This window comes from Nymphalis io, chromosome 26, assembly GCF_905147045.1.
Source record: "Nymphalis io chromosome 26, ilAglIoxx1.1, whole genome shotgun sequence".
In the NCBI taxonomy this organism is placed as follows: domain Eukaryota; kingdom Metazoa; phylum Arthropoda; class Insecta; order Lepidoptera; family Nymphalidae; genus Nymphalis; species Nymphalis io.
Genome location: NC_065913.1, coordinates 6,656,944 through 6,666,305, shown reverse-complemented (window position 1 = coordinate 6,666,305; position 9,362 = coordinate 6,656,944). Strand labels below are relative to the sequence as shown.

Sequence of the window (9,362 nt, the reverse complement as noted above, 5' to 3'; positions counted from 1 at the left end):
AAGACTCACGCGTTCACTGGGCCATCACGGCTTAAATTGCAAGAGTGTTCTAAAATTAAACACGAATAATACTTAAAAAGAACAATTCTATGGTTTTTCTAGATTATTTTTATTAGATAACTTAGTATTTAAAGATGTTTGTTAAAGAAATTATAGGTAGGTCTTTAGTGTTTTCTAGAAAAATAGCAATGCTGTGTACTTAATGTAGGGCTGACCTGCTGCCTGTGACATGGGTACAATAAGAAACGCTTGGCGTGCATGCAGATTTTAACTTAAAAGCACTTTTGAAATTAAATAATCTATTTAAAAAAATCGTCAAACTGCCCTTAACGTGGATGGTCCATAATCATTAATATTTAAGCAATACTTCGTACGACAATTATCTTTTTCAAATTGTTTTAGATTGCAGTTCTCAAAAGCAATTTTTCAACATGGGTATAAAATAATAAGTCAGAAGTATGGAGTGCGGCACGTGCTAGGGCTCCCGTAACGTCCTTCAAACAAAGACCAAATGAAAAATTATCGGGCCACCTACAACAATCATGCCTATTATTACATCAACACAAAACTAATAATTCCACAACAGGTAACCGAAAACGGTCGCCAAAATGATCAAAATACAAAGCAATAATAGCAATAGACAATAAACAAACCTTTTTTCTCCTTTTTACCTGAAAAAGTATAAGGGTGGGGCGGAGAGGCGAGGGGCGACGCTAAGCGGCAGTCGAACCGTAGCCGCGAGCGCGCTTGTATCACTTTCCGTGTACCACAGAAATATTCAAAAATCGAACGCACAGCGCGCTAAGTGCAATTTGTTTACTTTTTTTTCTATTCCTCGGACGGCCTAAACTGACAACGAATTTATTCACAGATAATTAATTTAAAGAAATTAAAGTTAGACTTTTCAAGGACGTGTAATTAGGAAATTTGATGGCGATTAAGTGAGTTTTTTTATATCGATAAGATAATTGTATAGAAACGTCACGTTCGTGGCGTGATCGTGCGAAGTGATCAATTAATTAAAGGAATTTTTTTTTTTGGTCAAGTGCAGTTACAAGTGCCCGTTCTAGTTTGGATTATAGTGTGCGAAGGTAAGTTAAATTTTAATCTATATTATATTATTAATAAAACATAAATTAAAAGTTTCTGTATGCAATATTTTTTTTTTGTAAATCGATAAAGTAAGTGACTGCGGATAGTACATTGACCTTTCGTGTTATTGTGTCAATACCCCACTGAAGAAAGTTCTTTCATAATAAAACCAATTGCAGTATATCATGAATACATCGTAAAATTTTTATCTGCAGTTACCCACTTTATAATGAAATTTATATATTTTAATAACAAATATTTAACAAGTGGCTTGTTGTACTAAATATTAGTTTTATGAAAACATAAATGATAATTTATGTAATCACAGCGTATATAAAAACTGAATGTTAAATTAATCTCAACTAATAACTTGATTTTTTTTTAAATATTTGTTTATTTTTAAACGATAATTATATCAAAACACGCAGATCAAGAGATCGTAACTTCTGAGGCTATAATCATAGGGAAAATATTGTAATAAAATTTCAATCAATTTTAGAAACAAATGGTCTTAAGATATGCAATTAAAAAGGATATAAGGAAAGAGAAATGATTATGTCCACGTTTTATACTCTCGTAATGACCCGTAGCCACTGTTTATAACCTATCATTCTATGCCCACCTAGATAGATAACTTATCATAACTAAAAAAGAAAATTACTTCTTGATAAAAATAACATTACAAAATTTATAGCTAAAAGATGTTATAAAAACGAATCGACCACAGGAAACATAGCCGGTGACATTATTTATTTCTTTTTAATGCGTGGAAAGAGGTTTTATACGTGTTATTCTTGTTTATGCCTAGAGCGGAACCTTTTGTGTTTTAAAATATATTTAATAATTCTAGTTTATGCTAACAATTTGGATGCGTGCAATTAAACTCTTAGCGTTTATTTTTACTACTATGCAATTTACAAATTTATCTCGTTTTTTTTTTTCATATAAAAATAAATTATATTTATATAAATAATCTTAATTATGGATATATTCGAATATAACTTCGAAATATACATTTATTTATTAATATTTATAAAAGTTTTAAACAATAATATCTATAATGTTACGAATTATTTAATTTAATATTAAATAATTCGTGTTGTGTAGAATGCCGTCGGTTGATTCTCGCATTTAGTTTCATTAATATCGTTGTGATATGATTGAATAAATACTGAGTTAACGGATAACGGTTTGTACCTACTGTATATCCAAATAATTATTTTGAATAAAGAACTCTTGTTTTTTATTTTGTAATTTAGTCATAATGTTAAAAAAGGTCAATTGTTTTACGTTTAGAATTTAAGAAATAAAACGAGTATTATTCATTTAAGTTTATTGTCATATTTATTTTTAAATCTCGTTTTCTGTTGAATATTTTAACTCTACCGAATAATAATAAGTTATATCTTATAAATTTATAATTAAATAATCCACCTACTAGGCAAAAATATCACGTAAATACTTTTTATATGTTTAGTGTTTTAATATTGTATAACATTTTGAATTTTTACTAATCTTACTTATTAACATATAAGAAAGGCAGAATATTATTAGGAAGAAAAATTTGAAGGAAGAATTAAAATGGTTATTTATATATAAAGTATTGTTACATATTATATATAATATCGAAATTGGGTATTGAATCTACTTAATATAATAATTAAAGGTAACCAATAAATAAATATTGTGTAAAACAATAAAATACATAATTTCTTATATTAATAAGAATATAAACGCCACGCACACACAAGGGGTGTGAGTAGTTTGCTTTAGACTGAGAATGCCTTATGCCGTCCATAGATATTGCACATCAATGTAAACATTTCTACAGATAAAACGAAATAATAAATATGGTTATATATTATTATTTTTTTTAAATAAAATCATAAATGAATTTCAGGTATATAGATCCAAAATGGTTATAATATAGGACATGTTTAATCATATAATAGAAGAAGTAGGTATTGCAAATTTATAAATAAATAATTATATTTCGTCTTAGTTCATTAATAGTCAAAATAATTTGTTAATTATTTTGAAAACCTGCAAAAATCCTAGACACTCTACATAATTATTATATTTTTGTCATAACTTACTCCATTATTTAGTAATAGACGGAAACGCTTTAAAATACATTAACGCAATTTAAAACAATGAGTTACGATATCGTTTTCTTTTTATACACCATGATTATCTATGGTTAGAGACTTTGGCTACCCCATAACAATGTCACCACCCCTAGGGGCGTGGTTCGGCCACGCCTCCGTAATTTATGAACGTTACACCACTTTACTTGAACTAAGATATTTTGACAATATTCCTTAAGGAAACAATAGCAGATTGTTTTTACAATTATTATACAGAAATTTATTGCAGTCATTACAAACATAAATAACCGTCTGTCGTAAAATTTTTTTTAAATATTTTGTTTTATGATTGCTTTGAAAATTATGAAGTAGAAACAAAATACAATAAGCCTTTGTACCGGATCCTTCACCCTTCAAACCGGACAATACGAATTGTTTTTCGGCGGTAGAATATTTGATCTATTTTTACGTTGCAAGAGACCGCAAATAATATCGCTAATGACATGAAACAACAGAACGAGAGTAAATAGTCCTTTCGCAAATGTTACAACCATTTTGTTTAGTTTTTTTTTTTAAATAATAATATCCTGGGATATTATTATTTAATGTTTAATATTTATGGGAAATTCACACACGGCCATTTGATTCCAAACTAAGCAGAGCTTGTGCTATGGAAACCAGACAACTGATATACTACATATACTACTTTTCATTTGTAAATACATACTTATATAGATAATTACGCCCAGACTCGGGACAAACAGATTCATGCACACAGATGTCTGTCCTGGGTGGGAAAGGAACCCACAACCTTCGGTGTGAAAGGCATCTACCAAACACGCCAACCGGCTCATTTTTATTCCAAGTGTAACTAGTTTAACAAACAAACAAACTTACTTTAGCATATACGATATTATATAATATAGATTTAGCCAACGTTATCGTTTGTCCCGGCAAAACTATAAAATATATCTAAACTTTGTAATTCTTACAAATGTTTGCGACAGTGTCTTTACTTGAGCTAAAGAAAATATTTTTATATTAAACTAACCAAGAAAAACACATTATCGGTAAAAAATATATTACTTACTTATTGTAATAAATTTAATTAAATAAATATCTTTTTCTCACTATTCGATAAATTAAAATTGCCGTTTACATTTTTTAATTTGGATCGGAATATTTGGAGAAGCTATAAGTAGGTTATCCGTAACAGCCTGTGAATATCCCACTGCTGGGCTGAAGGCCTCCTCTCCTGTTTTGAGGAGGTTTGGAGCTTATTCCACCACGCTGCTCCAATGCGGGTTGGTGGAATACACATGTGGCAGAATTTCAGTGAAACATGCAGGTTTCCTCACGATGTTTTCCTTCACCGTAAAGCACGAGATGAATTATAATCACAAATTAAGCACATGAAAATTCAGTGGTGCTTGCCCGGGTTGGAACCCACGCTCATCGGTTAAGATTCACGCGTTCTTACCACTGGGCCATCTCGGTATACTATAAGTAACTTAAGAGAATGCGGAAGAAATAAAATTATACATGTAACATAAAAAAATGGTGCACACAAATTTACTTTCAAGATTTTTCTAACATTAGACTCCTTTCAAAATATGTGGCTTCACAACACTGGAGGCGGAAGGGCAGCTTCCGTCTTAAAAGTGAAGCTGGCGTTAGGCTTAGTCCAGCAGTGTATGATTGTGGGCTGAATATGATGACGATGATGACGACCCAGGAAATGTTGACAACCGACTTACGTTGATATACAATTTTGATGCGTGTATACTTGAAATGTTATGATTATAATGGTCAATGTCGCATACCGCTTTCTGACATTTCACAGACGATTTCGGTGTCTTGAGTTTGTTATTCAAAGAAAATAATCATATACTACTTTTTATCACGGAAAGATCACTCATTATGATACTAATTGGTTATTTTTAAAGTTATCTCTCTGTAAAACCGTAATTATATGGTGCGACAGACAGGCCAGTTATAGATTAAGTTATCATTTTTAAGTAAAAAAAAATAAAGTGATTATACATTGACCTAGGATGTAATCATAATGATTAATCATTAGTTTTATTATAAAAAACCACGCTTAGACAAACTCTTAATACATTTCGTATCGAAAGTAAACTGCAACAAGTATTTTTTTTTTTGAATTTATAACATTGAAATCTTAAAAAAGGCTCCGGAACAACTTTGTGTTCTATAAACATACATACTTATCCACTAAGAAAATATATGAGGTAATACAAAACTTGGTTATACTATCCAAGGTTGAAACCAGTGATAATTATATCTTGTGGGATAATAATAATAATGTCCTCCAGACCGATTTCGGCCACGGTAGCCAATCTCAAGAGAGATTAGCCAACTGCGCAGGAGATATTACAGTGCACAAACACAGGTGCACTCTCTATTCCCTAACTCTCGTAATCCGATGGGACGGCAATCTTGTGGGATATAGTGGGTCACAACTATCACATACTGCTGGGCAAAAGATTGGCAAAGAAAAGGATATCTTAAGGCTTAAGCTTAGAGTTTGTTTCTCTTTATTGAAATCTAACGGATTTTTCGATAAATTATGCGAACAGAAGCATATTTAAACTCAGTGGTGTTTTATTGAGATTCGAATGCGTATCCCTTGATTAAAACCACATGTTCTATCCACTAAGCTATCTGTTTTTTAACTACTGGATTAGAATTATCATTCCACCTAAAAGTATTATCAGATGTTCGTGATAACAGCCACGGCCGACGGATTAGCTTACATTCATTCTTTGTGTTATCTGTATTATTAAGTAAAAAAATAAAAAATATATAATTATAATATTTAGCAATTTACTCTGACCTAAGCCAATACCCTTTTTTTATTAAAAAAAATAATATATTTAATAAAAATTCAATTACAATCGGGTCACTCTTTCGAACGTGATTGAACGATGATGGCCTTCTGAGACATTCTATTCAGGTACCAAATGCTCCTAAAATATTGCGCGAAAGATGTACTATATTTGAGTATATACAGGTACACTTTCTATTCTCTTATTCTGATAATCCGATAGAATGGCAATCCGACACGCCTGGAAAGAGTTCGGTTGCAGGAGCAACGGTTATACGTGATCTCCGAAGCTCGGGATTGCATACGCTTCTAAACTCCACGCTAGACGCTAATACTCAGAATTTAATTATAGAACAACGCAAAATTTTTTTATTGAACACGAACTAAGATCCCAGGATATACAGCCTAGTGATGTTAATTAATGTATGAAATTATGTTACTCTAACAAAAACGAAGCGGAGAAACTGGCGTATTAACAAATATTTTTTAAATACGCGTATCAAGCTTTTCAATGAATTATAAAGATTTAGTTAAAACCGTATACAATTGAATAAAACACTTGTATCATATGAATTAATCTAAATTCTATAAAATTGCTCACTAATCTGGCAATACTGGCGTATTACGCTTGTTATTTTTTTTTTATTTAAAAATCGAATCAAAATCGGATTTTATCTGTAATTACCTTAAAAATGATAACAATGATAAAATGTTTGGAAACTCGCTGATAAGATCGACTTGTCAAAAAGTCGATAATTAACAATTGATGGCACCACTCGTAATCTGTTTACTTAATATTTAATCATGGAAAAGATAACACGGTAGCTGTTGAAAAATTAACTTTTTTTTTATAAACTAGCTAATGGCATTGGTTGCAAAGTCTAGTTATTTTTTTAGGCCAGTAATTACCTGATATAATCGTACGTCATCTATTGTACGTTGGCTGCATCGTTGGCTTAAATGTCCGAGGTTCTGGATTTCAAACCTCATTTGGGCCTAATGATTCTCAACAACAGTTCGAAGTCTAGAAGTTGCTTACAATCCCGTGCCTCGAAAAGCACGTACATCATAAAGCACGCCTGAAAAAAGTTGCTTCAATATTATATGGCCTGGTAACAAAATACACAGGTCAATCATCTTTTGTTAAGAAATAATATTGAGTACTTAAGGGAAAAACAAACATTTGTTTTGCCGAATCTCGCAAGATAAGATTGGAATTTAAACGAAAGTCAAATTTGAACATAACGTTTTGTGATGAAACGTTTGTGACTTTTCACTTTTATCACGGATTTATTGTTGCTCGCGTTCTTTTTTTAAATCTAGTAATTAATCATTTTATCCCGCACGTGATCGTTGAATAAGCTCCGCATCGTTCATTCAATTGAGATGAAACACTTAATAGTTGCAACGATAATAAACGTAACATATCATATAGATTAATTAATTAAAAAAAAAAAAAACCATTTTTTTTTCTTTTTTGTTCAAATGATGCAGGTGTTCAATATTCATAATTATTTTAAAATAAACAGGTACTTCCTGTGATAAAAATCTTGATATGAAAATTATCATTAATTAATTGAATGTTGTTCGTTTATTTATTGATTAAATATAGGATTTGTATTATCTATATTATTATGGATTTGTAATATTTTCTAGAAATTCGTTTAAAAACAAAAAATACAATAGTAAAAAAAATATATGTAACGTTTTTTTTTTTTTTTTAATTCAACGGCGTTACCCTAGTCGCTGCTTATATTTTTGGAGAAATAGTAGAAAAATAATGCTATTAACATAATATATCATTATAATCTTTGTTTAGCTGGTGGTTAGTTATTGCTGTCTTCTTCTATCGAATGTCAAATCAATAATGAGAGACAGAGTAAAATCAGTGGTGCCGTTCTGTACCTCACGTTGGTCATCCGTGAAACATTGACAACCGACTTATGTTATACTATTTTGATGCTTGTATTCTTGAAATGTTATGCTTATTAAGGTCAATATCGCATATCATTTCACGATAATTTTCTGCAGCGATTTTCGAGTACATAGCCGTACAGTGTTTAACTAAACAGCTCATACTAAACATTTCTATGCCATATATTACTCAATAGGCGTAATAGCCAAATTAAAATATCCCAATAGGTCGCCGGTTCAAATCCAAGGCAATCCCGTTAAGCTTTGATGTGTTTAATTAGTATTTCTAATTCGTAAATGATGAAGAAAATGAGTATATTTTTTAACAATTGACTTAGTCGTGAAAAGACAATTGAATTAAAAATATAAAAAAGGCTGGAAGACTAAAAAGTAAGGATTACCTATATCTATTTTATTTTGTGTAATAAATAAAGAAATCTAGATGGCGCCAGCAGCTCTACCTACCATGTCCAGCTTTACCATCCAGGCGATCCGTAAATAAAAAAAAATATTTGCATCAAAATCAATAAAGACGATTAGGGACAGACGCACAAGGGAATTTTAGACAAAGAAAGAGTTTTGGCCCGTAGGTGCTCTATGACATTTTATGTACAACTGAAAAATCTCATACAAAATTTCATAACGATAAATTGAGTAGTCAAAACGTAACAAACAAACAATGGGCTTGTTTGTTACATAATTTGTAATATCAATTACGATTAATCATACATTAAAATTAATTAGTGTCTTAAAATCAACACGTAAATATTATCTGAACATTACTTTTTTTTCTGTTGCTTGCATTAACAGTTTTTGTCTCTTTTTCTCAACGTCTTCATTCAATGGATGCAGTGATGGATCTCTTATTATTTTGACATTAAGCATCTAGCGTGAGAAGTCGGATGTAATTGTAGTTATATCGCTTTTTAATGGTATTGTCTTGATTGAATAGTAAGAGTTTAATAAACACCGATGCTATTATTGTTTTATATATATTTACTTTAATATACTGTTATATAACGAATGAGTATATTAGTTATGTAAACGTAAGAATATATATAAATAAAATAGATTTCTTTATTGCACCCCAAAAAAAAGCGAACATGTTACAAAAATCTAAAAAGGCGGTATTATCACTTAAATAGCGATTTCTTCTAGACAATCTATGGGTAGTAAACAGATATATATATATATATAATTGGTACTATATATATACAGGTAAACTACTCCTTTTAATGACATTTATTTGTTAGGTTCGAAATTAAGTGCAATTTTTTTATGTTATATTTCAAAATGAATAACTTCTGTCGTTTAAAAAATGTCGTATCTCGTCTTTACTCGTAATGGTACATATTATATTGTCATTTTGGCCATGTGTTAAACATTACGTAAGTACATACTTTAATAAATATTACCCGCCT

At 30.5% G+C, this 9,362-nt stretch overlaps 1 protein-coding gene across 1 annotated transcript in view; it reads left to right on the top strand.

The window, feature by feature from the left end:
• The first annotated feature begins 750 nt into the window (after nucleotides 1-750).
• LOC126778497 (homeobox protein OTX2-B) overlaps nucleotides 751-9,362 on the top strand; it is a 51,732-nt gene continuing 43,120 nt past the window's right edge. Inside the window, exon 1 of the mRNA XM_050502112.1 lies at nucleotides 751-1,091. The gene's annotated coding sequence lies outside the window, so the exon portion shown is untranslated. The remainder of the gene's footprint in view (nucleotides 1,092-9,362) is intronic.